Raw genomic sequence first — 25993 nt, forward strand, 5'->3', positions numbered from 1 at the left:
ACCTGCCCAGAGTATTCTCCTGTACAGAAATGAAGGAGCCAAAGAATCCTGTGGTGGCCGGGAAGCAGAGGAGGGGGTATCAGTGTCCTGCTTGGGAACAGAACTCACATCTCCTAACTGGACCCCTAGCTTATTATTTCACTCATCCCCATGAAGGCAGATTTAGGGATAATTGATAAGCTTTCAAGCAGAAGAAAACCAGATTGACCAACCATGATGTCTGCTGCCCCCCTCCCTAATTTTTCCCTCTAGCTAAGCTGCACCCCCCACCTCAGCCCAGCTGCTATTTTCCATGAAAGAACATGTTCCTCCAGCTCAGGGTGAAAACTGAAGCCTTTTAAGTGGTCTATACCACATAAGCCTCACCCTTCTGTCCTCCTCTATGTCTCTGCTCCTCATTCTACTCCAGCCCTACTGGCCCTCAGGGCCGTTCCTCCAACACTTCAACTCCGTTACCCTCACAAGGTCTTTGCACATGCTGTTCCCTCTACCTAAACACTATGCCCCAAGGTAATTACATGACTCACTCCTTCTTCTTCCATTCGTCTCACAAATGTCTGCTTCCTTGACCTTATTTTAATTGCACACCATCCCCTTTCCACTTTCCCTCCTGCTTTATTTTCCACATCTGACATGCTATATTATATGTCTTACTATCCACTTGTTTACTGTCCTTGTAAGTACAGGGATTTCCGTCATTTTGTTCACTGCTACTGAATGCAAGAATAAATGAGCAAATGAATGAATACAAGAGTAAATGAGCCTTAAATTTAATCATACCTGCAGTGTTCAAAGGAAAGAAATGCAAGTTCCCTCCAAAGAAAGTGACATAATGTGCACATTGCTGTTCTTTAAGCTTCACCTAAAAATGATTTGCTTCAGTCAGTAGCTTCAAGGTTGCTATATTGATTGAAGTTCTTATTGTTTGACGCTGAGAGCAAGCGTGTTCATAACTTTATCATAGTGCCACAAATATCACTTCCTTTGTAAGATAAGGCTCCAACCTCCTCCTTCTACCATAATGTCTAATTACCTCTCTTGGGGGGTCTCACATTCCTTTGTGAAAAGCTAACATTAGCTGATATATAACACTCATCATAGTCTTTGCATGTTTGGTATGTGTGACCAAATGCCCTTTAATATGTTCCATGCTAATATTATATGAATATTAGTAAATAGTATAAATTTCTATGGGACCTCTTAAATAAATATGTATTTAGTTGGTTATGTTTTATGCATATTTAGAATTTGTTTGCATTATCCAACTTCACATGTATTATTTACCTGGTGGGAATATTTAGCTTTCTGTCACTCTATTTTATCCTATGGATAAATTCTCATATGTTTTACAATATGCATAACATTTCCACTAAATCATCCTATTGTCTGGTATATTTATCACTTTTTATGAGGTACTTATCTACAGCTAGGCATTTATGTAATCACTCATTCTTTGTTTGTTTGCTTTTTGTCTTTCCTCACTGAAGACAAGTATCTGTTGGGTGAAGGAAAAAAAAAAAAAAAGATGTGTGAGAGTCTCCAGGAAAGCAAGCTCCACAAAGAAACTCATAGCAGACTTTGCCTGAAGAAAAATTAATGTGTTAAAAATAAGTAAAGCATAATTAATTTCTCAAAAATGTTGTTTTCTTCCTAACGTATAAAAAGAAAACTCTCTCATATAGTGGTCATAGTGAAATCTAAGTGCATAATCTTCATTATTTTATTCTCAATTTTAATTGAAGCAATTAAAATTGTTAAGTGTTTAATTGCTTTCCATTTCACATTTAAAAATCTAGTCATTTATTTTTAAAGTTAAGTCTGAAGGACTAAAATTGGGAATAATTTAGAAGCTAAAGGGGGTGGAAAATAATTTGGTTATATCTTCCTGTTCAATCATCATCTCGTGGGAGTTTAGAAATAATTCTATTTATTTATCTTTCTTATGTGAGGCTAACATAGTTGACCTACCGCAAGCCATTACATCCAACTAGTTTGCTGATTTGTTTGCAGACTATTTGATTATGTTCTTATTTTTTTCATTAAAATCTTTATGAAAGCTAAGTGGCAATTTCAGGTTGGAGAAATAAAGCAGTGAAAATCACTATCATACATCCATCATTTAAACAGAATACTTGAGATGTCATGCTCTAGTATCATAGCTTAGTACGCTAATGCTTCCAACTTGTGTAAAAATCTTTTAATAGGCACTTTGGACAGGAGTTCCGCTATTGTATTTAACCTAAAGGAATACATGTGATTGCTGTTAAAATTACAGAACATTTTGGGACACCTGGGTGGCTCAGTCGGTTAAGCGGCTGCCTTCAGCTCAGGTCATGATCCCAGGGTCCTGGGATCGGGCCCCGCTTCAGGCTCCCTGCTCTGCGGGGAGCCTGCTTCTCCCTCTCCCTCTGCCTGCCTCTCTGCCTACTTGTGCTCTCTCTCTGTCAAATAAATAAAATCTTAAAAAAAATTACAGAACATTTTTATATCCTTTTGAAAGCCAAAGAAATTTATTTTTACGGATTCTCTGTCTTAGAAGACAGATATTTAGGATGTTTAAATTTTACTTTGAAATGCCTGTAGCTCACAAGAAGTTACCAAAACAAAGAGGTCTTGGGTATGTTTTACCTAGCTTCTCCCATGGAAAAATCTTATATAATTATAGTATTTCAGTGGGCTTTTTTAAAGTGAAGAGACTTTTGATGGTCCTGTGCCTTCTGAGGCAGGACAGTTATAAAGACATAAAATCAAGCCCCACCGCTTGTCTCAAAGAATCAGAAACCAAATGTCATCATTCTTTGGGTCGCCCCAAGATTTTAGTTACAATGCTCTGTATTTCCATCTGGTTTACCTAAATGAGTTCAGCCCATAATTTGATGCCTTAGCAAAAAAGAAAGGCAGGAAGAAACTAGTAGTGGTGATTTTTTCTTCCCCCAACATCTGTTCACCTTAGCAAAAACAGTACTCTGGCAGAGATGTTAATGAGACCTGTGATTTCTGAGGCTTATCAAGGACATTAATTTGTGAGTTTCTGGGTTCTTGTTCTCGCAGTACTTTAGAATGGTCATAAGCATGAGGACCAAGTCTGTCACAGATCTGTCCATCATGTAATTATTCTTCTGAATTTTATAGTCTAGTATTTATGCAGTCATCTCTCTAGTAAAGGCTGCAGACATTTTTAAAATCTACTCTTATTTTTCTTGAATAGAATAGAATTATTCTATCTGAAAAGATGGATTCTACCTTGTCTGATGAACTGCTAGAGGAAAGTGGATTCAAAAGTAACCTTGCTGCCCTCTTTTATTTTTTCTCTTTGGTTCTGAATCCAAGAACCTTTAATCTTTCTGTCTTGGAATGAATTTGTTCTCTTGTCTCATTCTGGATGTAATCCCCTGGGTGGCTCACTCCTGGCTTCAGCATCAGACATGATACCAAAACTCTGTGACTGGAGCAGTTAAAAACAAGGTACCTCAAAGAAATAGAAATTAAATCACATTCAATATATATCCACCAGTATGGCTAAAAATGGGGAAAAAACCACAGAAAATACCAAATATTGGTGAGGAGGTAGAGGAACTGAAACTCTCATGCACTGCTGGTGTGAGTGTAAGTACTTGTAACCACTCTGGAAACTGGCTTATCTACAAAATCTGAATATATGCACATCCTATGACCCAGAAATCCTGCTCCTAGCCTCTATCTCCAACAGGAATGCATGTGTGTATGTGCATGCTTTCATCAAAAGAGATGTATTAGAATGTTTATAACAGACTATTCAGAATAGTTCTCACCCCCTTCCTCAAGAAAGGAAACTATTCAATTGCCTGTCAGCAGCAGAATGAATGGGTTGTGCTGTGTTCATCAACGGAACACTGCACAGCAGCAAGAATGAACCAACATAATACATGACAAATGTGGATGAATCCCATAAACATGATACAGAATGAAAGAAGCCAGACACCAAATAATACATCTTGCATAATTCCAATTTTATAAAGTATCAAACCAAGCAAAACAGGAGAGTGGTTCCTCTTGATGAGGAGGGTTAGTGACAGGAAGGGGCCCCAAGGAGAGCTTCTGGGATACTGGTCATGTCCTGTTTCCAGATCTGGTACACAGGGGTGCTCAGTTTGTAAAAGTTCATCTGGTTATGTGCTTGGGACTTGTGAAATTTCTCTGAGAATACTACCCTTGAACAAAAAGTAAAAAAAAAAACAAGGTATAGTTTCGTGTTGGCTTTCTCTCATTTCTCACCCTCCTTCAGACTGGAGAGTCTAGTCTTCTCCAACTTCCTTTTTACTTGGAGCGAGTGCATCTCAGTGCTTGTTCTCTCTTTCCAGGTGGTACTTCCCTGCTCACCATGGCCATCTGCTGGCCTAGGAAGAGGGCAGTATCATTGGGAAAGCGACGGGGAAGGGAGAGCCGTGATCAAGCGTGAAGGTCTCCCCAGCCCTCCAAAGAGTGATGTGCACCTGACAGAGGAAAGAGAAAGGTCTTTATGTGTGTAGTATTTAAATTATGATTTGTGAGAATCTGCTTTGAAATGAAATTTCCCCCAGTGAAAGTTCAAAGGATAAAAATAATCTTTACTAAAAAAAAATCATTTACCGTCTCCCTAAAATACATGTCAACTCTTCAATCATTTCAGCAATACCATCTCCCTTCTCATTTTCCCCTTCTCTTTTTAAAAATTGTTATTTTTAAAAACAATTTTTCTCCACGTCTTTTCAGGCATACAATTTTAATTAGTCTCCCCTTTTCCTTTAAAAGCGTGGACTACAGATAGGACAGGAAACTATTTTGCCCTTGTGCTGACAAGTAGTGTGGCTTGTAAAGAATTATCCAATATCATTAGCCTGGGAGAGGTCCCCTCCCTTCTAATTTTGTACCAGTTCTCTATCTTTTCTCTGTGACATTGGCTCCACCAGGAACTCAGAACACATATTCATTCAATACTTGTTTATTTCACACCTCCTTGGTGCCAGACACACTATAAGAACTGAGGACATGGTGATGACAAAATAGATAATTAAACGGAGCTTACACTGTAGTTGAGAATGGTCAATAAGTAACCAGGAGCAAGATGCTATCTGAAAGAAATTGGGATCATGAAGAAAATAAATCAGAACTATACCAAAGATCACATGGAGGTAGGGGACCCGAGACTCCTTTAGACGGATACAGAGGCAAGCCTTCCCTGAGTAGGTAATGTTGGAGTCTTAGTTGACAAGATACAACGGCCATGAGAAGACTGTATCGGAGACAGCATCAGACACAGGCTGCAAAGAACACCAATTATCTGCCTTCTTCAGACCAGCTATATATGTAAATGTATATGGAAATACATATATTATATATATATATATATATATATATATATATATCAGAAAAATACTTCTGAGAGGCCAACATTTAAGATGGTAAGTTAAATTTAAGGAAAATACAGGGATGAGTAAAATATAAGATTGCAACAGAGTTAAAATAACCTTAGGTGATTAACACTATTCCTATATTAAATGAAGAAAAAATATTTCCATTTATAACTATTAGGTACATATACATAAATACGTAGAAAGTTTTAAGCTATCCCTGCTCTATTAACTAAGGGGAATTCTTTTTTTTTTTTTAATTGACTCTATCTCCTATGCTGTACTTTTCATCTCTGTGACTTATTTACTTTATAACTGGAAGTTTGTACCTTCTAATCCCCTTCACCTATTTCACCCATCCTCCCCACACCCTTCCCCTCTGGCAACCTTCAGTTTGTTCTCTGTATTTATACATCTGTTTCTGTTTTTTGTTTGTTTGTTCATTTGTTTTGTTTTTTAGATTCCACATATAAGTGAAATCATAGGGTATTTTCTTCCTAGGCAGAAATCTTGAGAGCTATATTTGGATAATAACACAAAATCATGAATTGGTAATTTTTATAATCCCAGTAAGTGCTAACTCAGCTGACCTACCCATGGCATTTGGTAATCAAACTAAATACTCCTATTTTCAGATGTAAGACATAATTAATTGGTTAACTGCTTTGAAAATTTAGGCCTCATGATTTATTAAAAATCACGAGAAACTGGATAGATGATGAAAAAAGAATGAAGTCTCCAAAAATTTTTTCATTTTCTGAAAAATACTTCCATTATCACTATCTTTAGCAAATTCAATATTTTAAAAAATCACTTATTTTTTTTCTAAGCTTTGAGTCAGAAACAATAAAATACTGTAGAATCTGGGAGAATTTCCATATTGGCCAGGAGAATTTTGAAGCAGTGAAGTCTGATAAGAAAGGAAGTGAGAGGTGAGTGAAGGTCTCAAGCCAAATGGGGCAGAAGAAAGAACCCAACTAGTTGTGACAAATAGAGAGAGAGCAGCTGCTGACCGGTCTTGTGACCTTATTTATTACCTGGGGAGGAGAGCTGGCCAATGATGGAAAGGAGGAGAACCATATCCTCCCCTGGGGACAAGGTATAAAGATCAAGGGATCTGTGAAGTCTTGCATGTCCCGCAATGATGATGATGGTGATAATGACCACAGCAGTCCCTAGAGTGTGACACCAAAGTGAAGGGGAGGGAAAACATACCCACACGGAAATGAGGAGCATTTTGCAGCAGATGGAAAGCCTTCATTTGATTTCACATTCTTTTGACAGGAAACTCATGCTTCTCCCAGATTAGAATTGTCTCCCTTCCCATCATATCCCTTGGTTAGAACAAAAGTTAGGGAATGCCCATAGGGTTTCCTTTAAGGTTCCTTGTACCCAGGACGATGGGGGGTGGCCACTGATACATTGGCAGGCCTTCCCTTCCCCCTGTGAACAGGTACCATATCCCTCTCCTAAGGAAAAAAAAAAAAGCAGAGGGGAGAAGAGAGTTTAGGCAGAAGTTGTTACCATAATGCAAAAATTATTCTGAGTAAAAGGAAAGTCCACTCTAGAAGTATGCAGTATGCTCTCTCTTAACTCTACAAGGTGTCAGATGAAAAGATGTTCTGTTAGTCTTTTTTTTTTTTTTACATAAGTACCTTTATTTATTTATTTTAATTTTTATTTAAGTTCTAGTTACTTAACATACAGTTTTGTTTCAGGAGTCGAATTCAGTAACTCATCGTTTATATACAACACCCAATGCTCATCATAACAAGTGCCCACCTTAATACCTATCACCCACCTAGCCCAACTGTTACTCAGTCTTATGTTCTCTTTCCTTGTCATCTTCTCCATTACTTCTCAATCACAAATTAATTATAGCATTGACCACATTTTGCCATGTTTTGAATCCATTTTCATGGATCCATCTATCCATTTGAATGAATATTCTCTGATATATATCATTTCACAAAGAAAAGACTTTCTAAGAATGTAAAATATTGGGGCGCCTGGGTGGCTCAGTCGTTAAGCGCCTGCCTTCGGCTCAGGTCATGATCCCAGCGTTCTGGGATTGAGCCCCGCATCGGGCTCCCCACTCGGCGGGAAGCCTGCCTCTCCCCCCTCCACTCCCCCTGCCTGTGCTCCTCTCTCACTGTGTCTCTCTCTGTCAAATAAATAAATAAAATCTTAAAAAAAAAAAAGAATGTAAAATATTAAGCACAAGATGAAGAAAAGCATGTGGAGAATTTGGGTTCCAGAGTAAGGCTATTACTGTATATTCTTCTAAAAGAAGCTGAAGCTATGCACATCACAAGATAGATTTGGGTTTCATTCTTTTTGATTATTGCAAAAAGAATAGTTAAACTGGATAAAAATTTGTCTTTTATTTTGGAAGCAATACGAGAACCCATAAAAGATACTAAGTGTGGGTGACAGAAGACCACCCATGCACTGATGTGTAATATGAAGGGGGACCCCACAACAAGGTAGGAACTCTGCATGCTGAAACCCCACCTCAATGTCAGAGCACAAATGATGGCGACTGAAAAAACTCTCTTATCTGCAAGGTTTTTAGGCCCGAAGATATTACTGAAATGAAGAGTTTAAGAAAGGCACCCAGAGCCAGTGTTATATTGCACATAGCAGCTGAGTCTCTGCTTATGGAGGGTGTGAAAGCAAAGCTCACACACTGGTACCCATCTCCACAGCCTCCCTGGAGGGCAGTGGTTGGCAGCAAGAGTCATCTGTGCAAATGAAGTGACTCACACTGAACAGAAACAGGCAGCCAGGGCACCGAGTCCATGACTCATCACCAGGACCTCTCGAGTCCCCTGATCTCCTTCTTCCCCTCCCAAGGCAGATCATTTGGAAAAGTCTGGATGTTTTCTCAGTACAAATTAAACTCAAGAAGATTGAAATTTATTTATATTTCTCCTATCATCATTCCACCTCCTTTTATAAACTGTTATTTTGAATGCCACATTGCTGAAGCAACTAAAAGTTCCCAAATAGAGAAGGTCTCTGGAGATAAGACATAATTCTGCTTAAGTACCATTTCATCTGGATATGAGTCAGATTTTGCTGTGTTCTCTGCCATAGCATTGGATTTGAGAAGTCAGAAAACATAGGTTTATTTTAGGATCATGTATTAGACATATGACTTTGATCAAGTCATTTAACCCAAGTCTCTGTTTCCTAATTTGTAATACAGAAATCATCACATTTGCCCTGATTACCTAACAGGGCTGCTATGAGTATTATATTGGATAATCACTGTCATTAAATCACTTGTCATTAATAAAATATTATTTAAATCCAAAGCTGTACTCTCAAAGTGAGTTCTTGGCTCAAACCTCAGTCTTGCAAATACTTCTTGGACCTCTTTCCCCCAGCCTGGCATAGATTCTTCCTCCTTCAGCAGCATCATCCTGAATGGAGCTGCACACATAGCCAATCAGCCAAAGGTTACATCTCTGGCCTCCCTACTGGGCTGTGTAACAAAGCTCTACCAATGGTATGTGACCCCAGTGCTCTGAGCCACTTTCTGGTTGCTTGAAGGATGGCTCATGTCCTTTCCTTCCCCTTCTCTCCTCTTGCTCTCTCGATTGTAGTCATTATAGAGCTGAAATGGCTACCCCAAACTACAAAAAAGAGAAGCAACATGGCAAGGCAATAGGATGCTAGAGCCCGAGTCTTAAACACTGTGAAGCTTCCATAGCAGCCCCAGGCTGTCCATGCTGAAACCATTGAGTAAGAAAGAATAAACTTCACTTGGCTTAAGCTGCTGTTATTTTGGCCTTTGTTATAGCAATAACCTCACGGATACATTCCATTTAATTTTAATTAATTTTATACCTAGTCTACTGCGGCATTTATCACAGTATAAGGAGTGGGGAAGGAAGGTTTGTTTAACAGTAGGGAAACAATGGTGTTTCTGTCCAATGGAATATTATTCTTTTATTTAAATCTAACAGTACAGGAGCTGTTCTGACTCCTAAAGCCAGTCCCTCTACTTGCACTTTGGATTTGATCTTTTCTAGTCCCTCAGAAACTTACATTACCAATTATACCTTCTCTCATAAATTCAACCATTTCCTTTCAAATAGGTCCTTTCCTCAGCATCTCCTTTAGAAAAGTACTCCCAGACTCCCAACCATAAATTTCTTCACTTGTAAAATAGGGTAAATTAAAGAATTACAGCTGGCAGGGGTCTTAAAGAATATCCTTCTCTGTCTCATTTGGTGGGATAATGGATGATTGCATTCAATACTGGCCACATCTTCTGAGTCTCTTGTGTGCCCAGTCATTAGAACCACATTTTGGGTGATCTCATCTAGTCCCATGGCTTTATATAACATCTAAATGTTGATGATTCCCAGGTTTGTATATCCAGTTCCAGCCTCCCTTTTTAGTTTTGGAAGTATGTATTCAGTTGCCCACTTGACAGCTTTTGATTGGTGTTCCAGACTTCTGAAACTTAACATGTCCAAAACTGAACTCTTGATTTTCTTCCCCAAACCTCCTTCTCCTGCAGTAAATGTCAACTCCATCCTTCTAGTGGATGTAGTAAAAAAAAAAAAAATCTCAGCCTTATTATTGAACACGTCTCACAATTTCATCACTGTTGACCTGGTCCAGGCTACTATCTTATCTCTCATCACATCATTGCAATGATCTTTTAACTGGTCTCCCTGTTTCTGCACTTGTGCCTCTAGCCCCTTCAATCTAGTCTCCACACAGCAGCCACATCAAAACAAAATTCGTATCACAACATTCCTCTGCTCAAAATCTTTCAATGGCTTCTATCTCATTTGGAATAAAATCTAAAATCTTTCTCTACAAAGCTCTATGTGTTATGGTTATTGGACACTTTGATTTTATCTGTCACTTACTCTGCCTTGGTCACTCTGATCTTCTTGCTATTCTTTGAAAACAAAACAATTATGCTCCTGCTTCTAGATGTTTGCATTTGCTAATTCTGTTTCCCAGAATCTTCCCCCAGATATTGCATGGCTCACATCTTCATTTCCCGCAGAGCTCTGCTGAACCCCATGTAAAATATCACACATATATCCCCATTACTCTCTAGTACCCATCTCCATTTGTTTCATGACATGCATCACTACCTGATAGACTCTCTATATTAATTTATTTGCATATGTATTGCTTGTCTTCTCTCCAGGAAAGCAAGGTCTTTCTTTGCTTTTCTCTCCCTCCTGTATCTTCAATTTTTAGAATAACCCAGCACATAAATATTCCTGAATGAATGAAAGAATGAATTAGTGCATTTCTATTTCAGGGATCTTCTATACATTATCTCATCTGGTAGTCCGTTTTACACTTAATTATCTTAACATATAAATATATTCATCTTATTTCTAATTATAGAAGAGTGGGAAAACAATACCTTAAAATAGCTGGTGCTAGAATTCCTTCGAAGGAAGTGTTTTGGAAAACAATGTTTTATAAACTGATTGAGTTGAAAAATATAATCACATCAGCAAGAGTTGGCAGAAGACAAACAACAAAAGGGATTAAACTGCTCTGCATTTGAAATTTGGAACAATAGGAAGTCACAAAAAATAGAAGAGGGGAGAGTGTAAATAAGAAACAGGTGAGTAAATTGGCAGGGCATGGCAAAGGGTTTATGACATCTAAAAGTCAAGCTGAAGTGGTTTGAGTTTCTGTTATATAAGCCACTCTCTTTCTGCCAAAAATCTTCAATAAAGTCTGCTAATTCCAAAAGCATCTTTTGTCAGTAGATGTTGTGTGCATGTGCATGCACGCATGCACGTGTGTGGAAACAAGGAAACAGACTGCATTCTGTGTTTGGGCCAACACGACACTGGGGTGGAGGTACAGAAGAACAGTGCATGGTAGATCAACCAAGAATGCAGTGGAGGCAGGACTTAAACGCCAAAGGTGACCCTGTGTGAGTGAGCCCTGTTGGAATTGACAAGCACCTTTATGAGGACATTGGGGCCTGAGTCAGTCTTCCATTGTACTTACAGGGTAGAGAGGCCCCAATGGTCCTCTGTGTTACTTGACCAAACTTCCTTTGCATGTAAAGCCTCTTTCAATGCAAACCTTTACAGAAATGTAGTGACTTGAAGACAGATAGTTACTCTTGAATCCTTTCCAGACTAAAAAAAAAACAACACCCACCCCAAAAAACAATGTCATCATTGTGATTTAGAAAGTTATTTATTCCTTTGGTATATATTCCTCTGTATTTGTTTCAATGCCTTCAGGTCCCTTTGATTTTCCTTAAAAAGAGAAGAAAGCCAGACTTAATGTGACAAAGTGGGTCTAAAACCTAGTAGATGAAGAATGTTCCTCATTGTCTACATATATTCTTCCTATTTAAATGGTAACAATTAACTTTATGTATATTAAGCATGGACTTACCTGGCCAGCTCACATGTAAATTTTAGTACTACTAAAATTATTAGTATTATAATTAATAGTAAACAGTAAAAAAGTAATAGTAAAAATTATTAGCATTATAATTAAATTATTAGATTATTAGACCTTCTAATTGTAAGTTCAAATAATTATTTTTATAAAAATTAGAAAGTTCAAACAATATTATTTTTGCTACACAATCCACAGCAATTTTTCCTTGCTAATAGCTTCACGTCAACTGCATAGGAAATTTATGGGTAATTCAAGTCTCACTGCAGAAAATTCTAAGTTATTGTCCAAAACACTTCTGTAGAAATATGGTAGGAAACATTATTTGAAACAAGCATGCCATTGTCTGGATATCAAAAATCTATTTTGAAACAATTGATTTTGATGTAAAACAATTTGATACCCTAGCAGGTTTAAAGTCATAGTTAAATACACTTAACACATCACACATCTCAGAATTAGCCACTGGTGTATACACTATGATTATGCTATTGTTTAAAAAAAAATAATAATGCAACTTGCAGATCTAAGATGGTGGCCTACAGGAGACCCTCTTATCTTGGCACTGATGGTTGATTAGCTGCTCCATTGAACCTGGAAGAGTCATCAATTAATGATTCAAACCTCAGAGCTTCAGGAGGATTTGCTGCTTCAAATATCCTGGGTTCTGGCAAGCTAGACTTGTGCCCAGTTGGAGCTGTGGCCACCTGTGTTCTTTCCTGTAGCATTTTGGAAATAAAAAGGAGATGGAGGCTGAGGAAGAAATGCTTGGCTCAGATAGTAGCTCTCACCTTCATCAACCCAGGTGAGGGATTTTCCCTCTCTGCCCCTTTCTTGTAATGATTCATTTCCATGATTACTGGTCCTCCACTGCCACCCACTGACCTTCCCTTTCATCCTCTTTTACATGGCCCTCTAATTCAAGAAATGAAACATTTAGAATAATGCCACAATCCCCACTTTCATCAAACTTTCCACTTCATGGAATGCTACACATTGGCAGCCTCTAAACCAAAGAAAAGTGGTAATTTGGATTACTCAAAATAGCACCTTGATTTTTCTCATTCGTCTTCATTCTGTAATTGGATTCTTCCCTGATCTGTAGTCTGATGTTGGACTAGAACTTCCTGCCCACTAAATAAGGTCAGTTTCAACCACCAAATTATGTTCTATGGTCGTGGAAATTAGCACACTTGTTTTTACACATAGGCTCTCAAGTGTTTAAATCTTAATTTTGCTAAGTTGTATCTTTTTAATAAATGTTTATTGATTTGTTTTAAATTAAAGTGAATGAAGAAATGCAAACAGTCTTTTGATCACTGCTATTATTTAGTAAATTATTTAGTCTATAACTGAGAAAAACACAGAGAAAACATACATTCATCGTTCTTTTACCAGTTATTTGAGGGGTAGAACTTTGTTTATTATTAACTTTATTATTCCTAAATAGAAAGGCTTGAGTTAAACCATACAAATACATTTAATCCCTCAAATAGAAATTACTAGGGGCAAAAAACCTTCACAGTCTGAAGTTAAAATCTGACTCTGAAAATTTTCTAAGTTCAAAGAAAAACTTTGTGAACATTAGAAGCATAAATGGTATTGCTTTTGCTGCCCAAATTTAATTCTTTCAGGGACACAAAAGGAGGAGAAGTCAATTTATTTTTGAAATGTTTTTAAAAGATGAGAGAGAGAAGATATATTTTAAAAATGCGGTACTGAATTCAAGCAGAGAGCAATGTAACTGTAACAACCCCAGAGATATCTGTGCTTTAAAGCAGTGGAGGTGGGGTGGGGGGGGTGAAAATATGAAATGGAGTTGGCCAGAATATGCCAACCTGGGGAATAAAATTAAGAGGTGACACAACAATAGTAATGTTTTTTAAAACTTGTAATAATTTCCATACTTGTCAGCCCCAGGAGTGAAATCACTCAGGCTTCAGATCTCCCATGCCTGCCTTTCTTGTGAGCAGCTTCTACAAAGATCACCTGCTATCCACCCCTCCCTCCCTTGGATGCTCCCCCCGGGGACTTGCAGTGTGGCTTTCCTGGGCATCACCTCTTCAGCAGCATCGTTCATCAGGTGACATCACCCTTTGGTCCTGATATTAATCCATCTCTCCAGGAATGGCCCAGAGGCCCTTCCTCTCTATTGGGCACTATGCCAACGTGAGGACGGACCTTTCCCCACACAAGGGTGAAGTTCGATTAACCAGAGAACATGGAGAAGCTAGGGGCCTTCAGTCTCCCATGGAGGTCCCATCATTAAAACCTCTCTTTTTTTTAATGCTTTCTATTTATTACAGAAAATAATTTGCCTAGGAGATTTATACAGCTTTCTGCAAGGGTTATATCAGAGTATCATTCATTCATTCATTGTTTATACATCATTTATGCAGAACCTACTATGTGCCAAGCCCTTGCTCATGCCATTGAAGAGGACAAACATGGCCTCTCCTCTAAAGCCGATTTTCTTTTTTTCTTTTCTTTTCTTTTTTTTTTTTTTAGACAGGGAGAGAGGTGGGGAGAGGGGCAGAGGGAGAGAAAGATTTCCAGTACTATATTAAACAGTAACGGTGAGAGTGGACATACTTGTCTTGTTCCTAACTGTAGGGAAAGGCTCTTAGTTTTTCCCCATTGAGGAGGATATTAGCTGTGGATCTTTCATATATGGCTTTTATGTTGTTGAGGTATATTCCCTCTATCCCTACTCTGTTGAGGGTTTTTATCAAGAAAGGATACTGCATTTTGTCAAATGCCTTTTCTGCACCTATTGACAGTGTGTCATTCAAAGCCATTGTTCCCTTGTTGATTTTCTGCTTAGATGATCTGTCCATTGCTGTAAGCAGGGCATTAAAGTCCCTTATTATTACTATATTATTGTATTATTGTATACAATATTTCCTTCCACTCCTTTCTGACCTGCCCAGTCTCTGTGGACACATCTGCTATGAATCTGATCTGTCTTCCCTTGTAGGTTAAGGACCTTTTTGACCTCACTACTTTCAGGATTTTTTCCTTGTCTGTGTATTTTGTGAATTTGACTATGATATGCCTTAGTGATGTCTGGCTTTTGTTGAATTTAATAAGAGTGCTCTGTGCTTCTTGGATTTTTGATGTCTGTGTCCTTCCTCAGATTAGGAAAGCTTTTGGCTATAATTTGAATAAACCTTCTGCCTCCTTATCTTTCTCTTCATCTTCTGGGACTCCTATGATAGAATGCTATTACATTTTACTAAGTCACTGAGTTCTCTAAGTCTACCTTTGTGGTCCATTACCCTTCTTTTCCTCTTCTTTTCAGCTTCAATATTTTCCATAATTTTATCTTCTATATCACTGACTTTCTCCTCTGCTTTGTCCATCCTCATTTTTATGGCCTCTATTTATGTTTGCATCTCAGTTAATAGGATTTTTAATTTCAGCCTGACTAGATTTTAGTTCTTTTATCTCTGTAGTAAGGGATTCTCTAGTGTCTTCTATGCTTTTTCCAAGCCCAGCATTATCTTTATAATCATTGTTTTAAATTCTAGTTCAGACATCTTACTTATGTCTGTATTGATTAAATCCCTGGCTGTGAGTCCTACCTCATGTTCTTTCTCCTGGGGTGAATTCCTCTGTCTCTTCATTTTGTCCAGAAAAGAAAAGAAGAGAAAAAAGAACAACAAACAAACAAACAAAAAAACAAAACAAAAACAAAGCAAAGAAAAAGAAAAAAACAAAAAACAGGAAAAAAAAAACACAAAACAAGAAAACCAAAAAACCCCACTATATCCTGGGTGTGTTTTGGTCTGCTTAATAAAAGAATCCAAATCCCAAGATTAAAAAAAAATAAAATAAAACAAAATGAAATGAAATGAAATGAAAGTAGACAAAAAAATGAAAAGCACATACATATAAAGTTTTTTAAATAATAAAAATTTAAAAAGGAATTGGAAAATATAAGAAAATAAAAGAAAAAATAATAAAAATAAAAGAAATGAATAAGAGTAAAAAGGAAGCTCAATCTTACTTCCCCTAGAGCTGAGCTTTGCAGCACTCTCTGATCGGTAGACTTGGTGTGAGCTAGCTGCATGTGTTGGTCTTCTGGGGGAAGAGCCTGCTGCCCCGATTCTCAGTGGAAATGCTCCTCCAGGGCACGGGAGGCGGGGTTTGGTGTAAGCGGCTCTGGACTCCAGTAGGTGGCAATGTTTTGCTCCCTGAAGGCTTTCAGCTCTAATGGGCGGGAGGGAGGAAAATGGCTGCACCCTGTTCTCTAGGCCTGGAGCTGAAAATCTGTGCCCTCCTACTTTTCAGTGAGCCCTCAGAAAAGCAAACGATCACCCTATTTGTTTCCCTGGTTTCTATCAGAACCCTGAGTTCACCTTGCCCATGTTGGAGCCTTTTTGTCTCAGGCGCATGATGGAGTTTCAAAACTCCAAAGTTCAGGGACGCCCTGGGCGCTGACCCACACTGTTCCTCTGGGGGAGGGTCTCGTCTCGCTTGACCGCATCCCAGGAAAGCCTCACATCACTGCCTGGTGGTTCACAGTTTATAGCAGAAAGCCGGCATCCAAACCCGCTACTCTCTGCAGGCTTCCTGGCTCCTATGCCTGGGAACAGTGTAGCACCTTGGCACTACCCGTTCTTCGACCCAGAGGATCCTTACACCACCCTGTCACTCCTGGGATTCTGTCTGTCTTTGCTACCTGAGCACCTTTAATCCAGTCACCTCCCCCATGGTAGTGAATTTAAAAGTTCAGATTTTGTCCTCCACTGCTTCTAGTATTTTGCGGTAGCCTCGGTAAGCAGGCCTGCATTCCCTACCTTGCATCCACTGCATCCACAGCTATGTCTTCCCCAAGTGAACTTCCGCATCTCCTACCTTCCAAAAAGTGGTCACTTTTCTATTTGTAGACTTGCAGTTTTTGTTCTCAGATCTCCGATTGATACCTTGGGTGTTCACAATAATTTGGTAACTATCTAGCTGTGTTCAAGGAATGAGACAAGCTCAGGGTCCTCCTACTACTCCACAATCTTAACTCCTCCCCCTCTTGTAAGATTTTTATAAGCTTTGTTTCTTTGAAGCAAAAAGATCTATTGTAAAGGATAAACGAAACTTAAAGGCACATCTACTTTATTTTTTATTTATTTATTTATTTATTTTTAAAGATTTTATTTATTTATTCGTGAGAGACAGAGCGAGAGAGAAAGGCAGAGGGAGAAGCAGGCTCTGCACTGAGCAGGGAGCCCGATGCGGGACTCGATCCCAGGACCCTGAGATCATGACCTGAGCCGAAGGCAGACGTTTAACCATCTGAGCCACCCAGGTGCCCAAGGCACATCTACTTTAACAACAACAACAACAACAAAAAAACCCAAATAAAAACAAAGGCAAAAGTCCATTGATTAGCATGATGAAAATGTTTCACTATTGAACTTTCTCAAATTGTCGTAGCATTCCCAAAGGAGAAAATATAGCCATTTGAGGACTGTGCACATTGGCAATTCTCTAAGTTTTGACACAGGTACAGCTTGCTAGCCAATCACATCTCATCCACTCATTTATAATTTGATGGGTAGGACATGGAACAGAAACTTACTGTTAAATGCCAACAGCTGCTATAATTGATCCAATCCCCCCACCCCCACGCCCCACAAACAACCACAAAACTTCTTTCAGACCTTGCTATGATCTTAGACCATCGCAATAAGACTAAGAAATTTCTGAGAGCAAGAATTAAATTTCCCCAAACAGCTATGTAGTAAAAATTAAGTTGTTCTTTCCTTTAAACTAAGTGAAACAAAGCAGAAAGTATTAACTTCATTAAGCATGGGACTTCATAGTAGATGGACTTAACCAGCCCTAAAATGTAATAATCTTATGACCAGTCACAAATGGGAGGAACATCTTATAGTTTGGCTCTTAAGTAAACCTGGACAAAGAAACAAATACAGGGATATGAAATATACAAGTCAATTGAATCTTATTCAAATATAAAGAATGTGACTGCCAAATGTTTCATGACTCAACCTTTGGAATCTAGTAATTATATATGTTTTTGGTAAAGGATTAATGTGAGACTTAACACTAACTATCCCTACATTTTTAAAACAATGTATGTAAAAATGTTTTAAGACCAAAAATTTTACTATACATGTTGAAAGTATTTGTAACCCATGAAATGTCTAAAAATACCATTTTCGAAAATTATTTTAGAACAAGTTCTAGGTCTGGGAACTTGCCCATGCCCCACCCACAGCAACCTCATGGTCACCCTCTGAGTCCACCTTTGGGTCTTCCCTTTGTCTGCTACCATCATGAAGCCTTGGAAGATGCACAATTTTAATTCTCAGTTGTGCCCAGAATTCTTCCTTGGGTCTATTACAAGCTCTGGTTATTGCCAGCCGTGGATAGCCCATTGAGACCTGACCCTTCTCTGTTTTAAGCTGGCCAAGTTGCCATTTCTACTCTCCTACTGGCGTAGAGCATAGCAATCTCCTAAAAGGGTAGCAAATGAAAAACAGCACATGCGTTGCCTTCCCATTCAAAACACCCCCTTTCTGAAGAGTGGAAACAAGGACATTGACATTTGACTCCATGCCTTCCCTCTCTTCTCTCTGGCTTCTTCTCTCTTCCCCCAGGAAAGGCTTACATAATAATCTAGATTTTTCTCTGCTTTATCATCTATTCTGTGGTAAGTCTTTTAAGCTCTGATTCATTTGAAATGTACAAACTTTTCCCATTTCTCATTAAAATCTGGCTTTTGAAAATCAAAAGTACTTGCTTTTAGTCTTTTAATTCACAATGGACTCAACAACCTCTGTTGTGAAATTTAAAGTCAAGAAATGATTCCGTTGTTCTTGGCAGCTTCCCACCGCAATTCCACAAGGCAATGAATTCCACTGATCCATTGCATGGGTCAGCTGCCAAACTACTCTAAAAAGGGGGTTGTCACATCAAGCATTGGTTTGATGTCTCAAAAATGCATCTCTGATACCACTTTAGAAGTGGAATTATTGAATTGAAGGAAATTATTTTTTTTATCTATTCCTTATAAACTTGAAGGTGTTTTAATTCTAATAATTTCCATCATAATCTTAGCCATTATTCCTTAAGGATTGTTAATACATGTTACCAAATTACCCTCCAGTGGAATATGATGAATATCCTTTTGAAACCCCAACACATGGGGCACCTGGGTGGCTCAGTTGGTTTAGCATCTGTCTTCAGCTCAGGTCATGACCTCTGGGTCCTGAGATTGAGCCCAAAGTATGTCTCCCTGTTCAGCAGGGAGTCCGCCTCTCTCTCTCCCTCTGCCCCTCCCAACCGTTCATTCTCTCTCCCTCTCTCTCTCTAAAATAAATAAATAATATCTTTACAAAAATAAAACCCCAACACATGTTAATATAAAATATGGATACAAGTCTTAATATTTGTCAATTGATAAATAATAAATGGTATCTCATTGTTTTAATTGCTAAAAGCTATGAACAAATTTGATAGGTAATTTGGTAGTTATATTCATTCATTTATTTGATAAACATCTATAGATTTCCATGTGTGTTAGGCAATGGGGAAAAATCCACAAGACATGATTTTATGACTCACATTCAAGAGGCTCACGGTTAAATGGAAAACAGCTTGTAAATAAATAATTACTTCTGAGAATCAAAATGAATGGCAAGCATGGGGGAAAAGACATGAAATATTTCTTAAAAGTTTATGAATCCAAACTGATACTTTAAAAGCTTTTTTTTTTTTTTGAGAGAGAGAGAGGGAGAAAAGGAAAATTTTCTTATTACAATAAAAAAGCCAGCTAATAAATGTAGAAGGAATGATAAAAACAGAAAGTCATCATTTTACTAGCACTATAAAAATAATTTTTCAGTTAGGATCATCCTCGGATACTAGAATATTGAATGAAACCTTGTTGGGAGCAGTATATGGAGAAACTGAGTTGACAAACGCTATCTTACTAGATTACCAAATTTAACAATAATAGGAAAAACTGATGCCATGTGCCTTTGATGTGATTCAATGAGGAATATACAACATCATCTATGTAATAATCTTGCCAAAAATGTTTAACCTAAATTAATCATAAAGAAACATTCAGGTCATACAAATTCAAATGAACAGACATTCTGAAAACAACTGTCCAGAATTCTAAAAAAAAAAAAAAAAAGTCAACAAGACAAAAGCTTCCTGTCTATACTTCCCCATCCTCCTACCAAAAGCCTAGGAAATTATTCTAAATTAAATAAGACAAAAGAGATATAAAAACTAAATACAAGTGATTTTTGAACACATACTAAAACCAAGAAACAAACAAAAAACTACAAAAGAAATTATTGGGCAATGGGGGGATATTTAAATAGGGACAAACATATTTGATAATAGTGTCAATATTAAATTTTCTGATTGTGGTTGTAAAGGAAATGTCCTTTTCATTAGGAGATGCATGTTGAAGCATCTAGGAGTGAAACATAGTGATGTTGACAAATAATTCTCAAATAGGGCACAGAGAGAGAGAGAGAGAGAGAGAGCGCTGGGGTGGAAGGAGAGAGAAAGCAAATATGATGAAGTGCTAACAACCCACCAATGTGGAGATGTAGGGGAAAGGTATTTGGTTATCCGTAGTACCATTTGACAACTTTTCCATAGGTTTGAATTATTTTGAAATAAATAGTGGAGAACTTTTTAAATGATTGTAAAGAGAAAAATCAATAATTTTGCCACATATCATGAAAATGCCATGAGAAAAAGCAGTGGTAGTGAACAGTGATGGCAAAAAAACCCAAGAAGACTTCTCCTTTTTTCCTCCATGCACACTCTGTCTCTTGGTGACATCCAGTGGCTTAAATACCACCTGATGCTAATGACTGTCAAATATATATCCCTAGTTCTGTACACTTCCCCCAAACTTTTCACTGCTGAATCCTAGCACCTACTAGATCCTCAATAAATGGTTGAGAATGAATGAATGCATTTTTGCATGGAGGAGAGCAAGTCAATGTCATAGAGTAGAAGTTTCTTGATCTAGGTCTTTTAAAAGGAGTAGATATTAATAATAAGGTCATTGGGAATATGGCCTGGCACATCCTTGTGCTACTCTTTTTCCACTGTCTTTTGGTCTAAACAGTAACCTGGATCATCAATACCAGCTGGAGCAGAAAAGAAGGGTAGGTGGTGAAATGGAACATGTCCACCTTGTGTCATAGCAGTGACAGAACTTCAGCTGATGGTTGTCTGTGATAAAGCAGACTAAGTATGGTCAACTCTGATTTTGCAGAAGTAACTGGAAATCCACAGCTTCCTATGAAACTTCCCAATTTTTAGAAGTCTTCAAAACCAGATGAAACAGGGGCACCTTGGTGGTTCAGTCGGTTAAACATCCGACTCTTGATTTTAGCTCAGGTCATGATCCCAAGGTCCTGAGATCGAGTCCCACATTGGGCTCTGCATTGGGAATGGAGCCTGCTTAAGATTCTTTCTCTCTCTCTCTCTCCCTTTGCTCCTTCCCTCTCCACACTCTCTCTCTCTCTTAAAAAGAAAGATGAAATATATTTGCCGGCTGAATTATGCAGTTTGAGGTTCCAGATCCAGTACATGATATAGTAGTAAGAGATGAGAATTGGGGCCACAGGAAAGAGTTAGATCTTGGAGAGTCCTGTGTAAGATATGTTAAAGAAATAGAATCAGGTTTTAGTGGAAGATTAAATGTGTCTGATAGGAGGAAAAGAAGAGATGATCACTGGTCAAATAAGAATAAGGGAGACAGTCCTAAGTAAGAGGTAAAAAATATAACTTACACACACACACACACGCACACATGTGCGCGAGTTTCCCCCTTAAAAACAAGCACAGGGAATTTTTAGCTTTCTGGAGCCCTCTGCACTGAATGTGCCTGGGAACATTGTGTAGACTGGCAGAAAGGGCACTAGTGGGGAACACTGGATGGGGGGGCCTACTCAAGTGCAGCTGGAGCAAAACTGTCCTGCTGACACTTTCTGGGTTCTCACAATTTGTTCTAAGTGGTCCTGCCTTAGTACGTGAGAGCAAGAGTCAAAAAGCAAAGGTCATAGATGCTAGAGACCATTACTGATGGCACATTCTCAACTCTGCCAACTTCAGTTACCCATTTCATCCTTCTTTGCATCTTCTTCTTCCTAAGAAACATAAGAATTTTGCTAATTTGAGGAAACACTGGTAGCACCCATAATTTGCATAATTTTATTTCCCCCATGTTTTGGTCTCCATATTTGCAACTGTTCAAAAACTGTTTCCTTGTGCCTCCTCTGGGCCAGGGACTATCCTGGGTGCCAGAGTTGTAGTGAAGAACAAAGGAAACAAACCAAAATTCTGTCCCTTGGTCCAGGCCTACTCTTGTAGAACTTACATTCCACCAGAAAGAGACAGACAATATAGCAAATAAGTGAATGATATTTTGGTAAGTGGTAAGTGCTATGAAGAGAAATCCAGCAGAAATGAGAGAGTGTGTGCTGGAGTTGGGGAATGATACTACGCAGGGCTCCCAGGTTGCAACAGTCTCACTTTGCTAGTGGGGGTACTTCCTAGTTATTTGATAAGTCCAGGGATGTAAGTTTAATTTCAATAAATGTATCCCCTTATTTATTCTCTCTAGAGTTTGAAGACCAGTATCATTTTTTCTCAGAATAAGAAGTAGCTAATTTTTGCAAATGTTTAATGTGCAATATTTCAACCTTTTGTTCTCTCTTGTCTCTCTGTTCACTAACGCCTGATCAGTTGCTTTTCAGTGATATTTACTAAGATCATGTTAAACACATAAGTGTGTAGAAAGAGAAGCAAAATCAGAGGCTACAGGGAACTCCTAGGCTAGAGAGCACACAACCTGGTCATGGTGCTCAGTGTAGAGAGCTGGGTGGCAGGGATGGATAGGATTCTGAAATCCATGGGCTCTTTGCCTGATCTCATTCTGACTCTTTTTACAAAAAAAGCTTTTATGAAGGGGGCTAAGTAGAAACAAAACAGCTTGATTTGTACTTTATGCTCTCTTCTTGCTCTAATGGCTATGTGATGGACATGGTGAGAAGTGGAAATAGGCATAAAAATGAGATGTAAAGAATAAAAGGAACAAAGAGTCTAGAAATGCCATGAAAAAGGTCATTCATCTCTGGTAGAACTTGGCAAAGCACCAGTTCAGGGTCACCTTGGCACATAGCAGTCCAATGAATGGTTTTTCTATTCTTTTCCCTTTTCTTCCTGAGTAACTGAAAAAGAAAGAAAGAAGAAAGAAAGAAAGAAAGAAAGAAAGAAAGAAAGAAAGAAAGAAAGAAAGAAAGAAAGAAAAGAAAAAACCAAAAACCAAAGATATGATCTTTGTGACTTGTAAGTGATAATCTTAGTCTAGGTCATCCAAAGCAATTATCTGCCCCCTCCACCCGCCGCTAATAAAGACTTTTCTTCTCCTGTGTTTTAATTGATTACACAGTTGTTAATAAAATTTTCTTAAATATAATTTTATTCTTTATTTTCCTTACCTTGAAATAATCAAATCCCTTCTCTAGGAATGACTTGGTAAAAGCATCCAGCTTAAAATCAACAACTTTTACCAAAATATACTATTTCTTATCCTACCCCTTATTTGTATTATTTTGATTGAGACAGCTGCAGAATGAAGACTATTCACTTTCACTGACATTATTCTTTTTAATCGTTACGATAACATGTGTGGGATAGAAGTTTTTAATGCCAAAAACTAAGATTCAGAGAGATTAAATAACTACATTAAGATCACACTGCTAATATTATCTAACTTTAAAATTCATCTCACCATTAGTCACTGAAAGGCTTAACCTAGAATAAGAAGCTATAGTTTCCTATTACTTTTTTGTCTTCTCTCATATTCCCTCTCTTTCTATATCAATTTTATCAAGTTCACTCCCTGTAATCTTACACTTAGAAGATTGCTACAATTCCTAATGGGTCTCCATGATTTTAGATTCTCTCTCTTCCTTTCTAATACACAGACCAATATTACTAAAATATTGCTTTCATCTTATCACCCTCTTCAAAAATATACAGTATATAAGAACAAATCCAACAACTTAACTTGATTTAAGAACCTCCAAAATCTGAGCCCATTTTACATAGTTCACTATTTGGTGAATAGCATTCCTTCCCTATCACACCATACTCATTTTTCATGTATAGCTCTAATCCTATTGATTCCATAGAGCTTTCTTCCTAGTCTCTGTCAAGAGCTGTAAAGGTCCCAAGACATTGCACTACTTGCAAGCTTACAAATTAGCCTGCCATAATTTCATAGGTGTTGGCAGAGGACATGAGACTCTTGGATCAGAGATGAAGGACTGTATTACTCATGACACAGCAAGCATCCTGAGTATCATTATATTTGCATTACATTTTCTTGTTCCCAAGTTCCACAGAGAGAAAGAAATCAATGCCCAAACATGCAGCGGATTGTGTTACATGAGAGAAATCCTGATCTTAGGTAACCCAAATCTTTTATTTTTTATTTTCTTAAATATTTTATTTATTTATTTGACCGAGAGAGACACAGTGAAAGAGGGAACACAAGCAGGGGGAGTGGGAGAGGGAGAAGCAGGCTTCCCGCGGAGCAGGGAGCCCGATGCGGGGCTCGATCCCAGGACCCTGGGATCATGACCTGAGCCGAAGGCAGACGCTTAACAACTGAGCCACCCCAGCGCCCCAAGTAACCCAAATCTTTTATAACAGGCAAGCCTGTTCTTTGCCCCAGAGGAAGACACTATCTTTATCTTCCAGTCTTTGAAAAGATAATTTAGAACAAAGGCAGTCAGTGCCTCTGCTTGAAAGACATGCAGAAACTTCACAGCCCATAGAGAATCTTCTCCCAATACTCTCTAGTCCAAGCTAGTACAAAGAGCCTGTATTACATTATTTAATACTACTCTACACCCCTGCATTGTTTTCAAATCATTCCCTAATATGCCATATCTTCCTGCAAAAGATCATTAGCCTCAGGGGAAGACTATGTCATATAGTGTTTTTGTATTTCCTAGCACTGAACTGAGTACTATGTTCATAGTTGTTTCTTGCAAGAAATTGTTCAATGACAGTAATCACTCAAGTATATCACGAAGAAATATCTAGCCTGGCACTTTCTCTTGAAGTGTATTACCAGAGAAATCCAAAACATCTGTCAATAAAATAAGCAAGGTCTATCAACAAAGAATATTAATTAAAAAATATGATCTTGCTTGCAAATGCATTGGGTCTTAGATAGTGTTGAGAAAGTACATGTTTTGTCAGTCAGATAAGCCAACAATATGGTCTTTTATCTTCTGGTCCATTTGCCTCTCTCCAGTTCCTACTTGAGCCACCAGTTGCTATTATTTGGTTTCAAAAGCCTGAAATGGCTTGTGTCCGTTAGTACCATGTTGGGTGCTGTCCTACCACCCCTGACAACCAAGCTCTCTGACGGTCAGGGACTTGACAATCCTGACCTACGTGCAGGTAAAGGTGTGGAATGTTTACATGACAGGACAAACATTATTGCCTGGAAATATGACAGTATTAATTATATATGTCAGTGTATGATTTTTTGAGGAAGAAAAGGGGAATATATTTGGAAAAATCCCCATGAAGATCGTGGTGAGTTAGTCCTAGACAACACCAACTTAAATCTTCATTTGTTCATTATTCAAAATAATTTATTATCACTGACTCCATCTCAAGCAGTACAAGATGTTGGAGAGAGAAGAAAGTTTCCTGTTCTGTAGTTCACATGCTAAGCGAAAAATAAAAAATTATATATAAGAAATCATTATGGTATTTATGTTTGTTTTTTTTAAGATTCCATTTATTTGACAGAGAGAGAGAGAGACAGCAAGAGAGGGAACACAAGCAGGGGGAGTGGGAGAGGGAGAAGCAGGCTTCCCGCGGAGCAGGGAGCCCGATGCGGGGCTCGATCCCAGGACTCTGGGATCATGACCTGAGCTGAAGGCAGACGCTTACCGACTGAGCCACCCAGGTGCCCCTGATATTTATGTTAAGATCTACAATAGAGGTGTCAGAAAAAACCATTTGGTATCGTAGTGAGGGAAGGAGTTAATTCTACTCAGGGATTTGGGAAGGCTTCTCTGAAAAGTAGAGTGAGAAATTTGTATTTATGCGGTGAGATTTGGATTTGATGGATTTGTTGAATGTACTAAGAAGCTAATACAAATGATAAATATAGAATGCTA

The 25993-nt window shown here is 38.2% G+C and overlaps 1 long non-coding RNA gene across 2 annotated transcripts in view; it reads left to right on the forward strand.

Moving 5' to 3' along the window:
• LOC145722854 (uncharacterized) overlaps nt 1-25993 on the forward strand; it is a 148886-nt gene that overhangs the window by 91132 nt on the left and 31761 nt on the right. Inside the window, exon 3 of one of the 2 annotated variants that reach the window (XR_014147427.1) lies at nt 4341-5256. The exons of the other annotated variant lie outside the window; for it this stretch is intronic. This is a non-coding gene — a long non-coding RNA (uncharacterized LOC145722854). Of the gene's footprint in view, nt 1-4340; nt 5257-25993 lie in introns of those variants that run through there. 2 annotated transcript variants of the gene reach the window in all.

This window comes from Leptonychotes weddellii, chromosome 8 (genome assembly GCF_054177405.1).
Source record: "Leptonychotes weddellii isolate Sample4059 chromosome 8, ASM5417740v2, whole genome shotgun sequence".
In the NCBI taxonomy this organism is placed as follows: domain Eukaryota; kingdom Metazoa; phylum Chordata; class Mammalia; order Carnivora; family Phocidae; genus Leptonychotes; species Leptonychotes weddellii.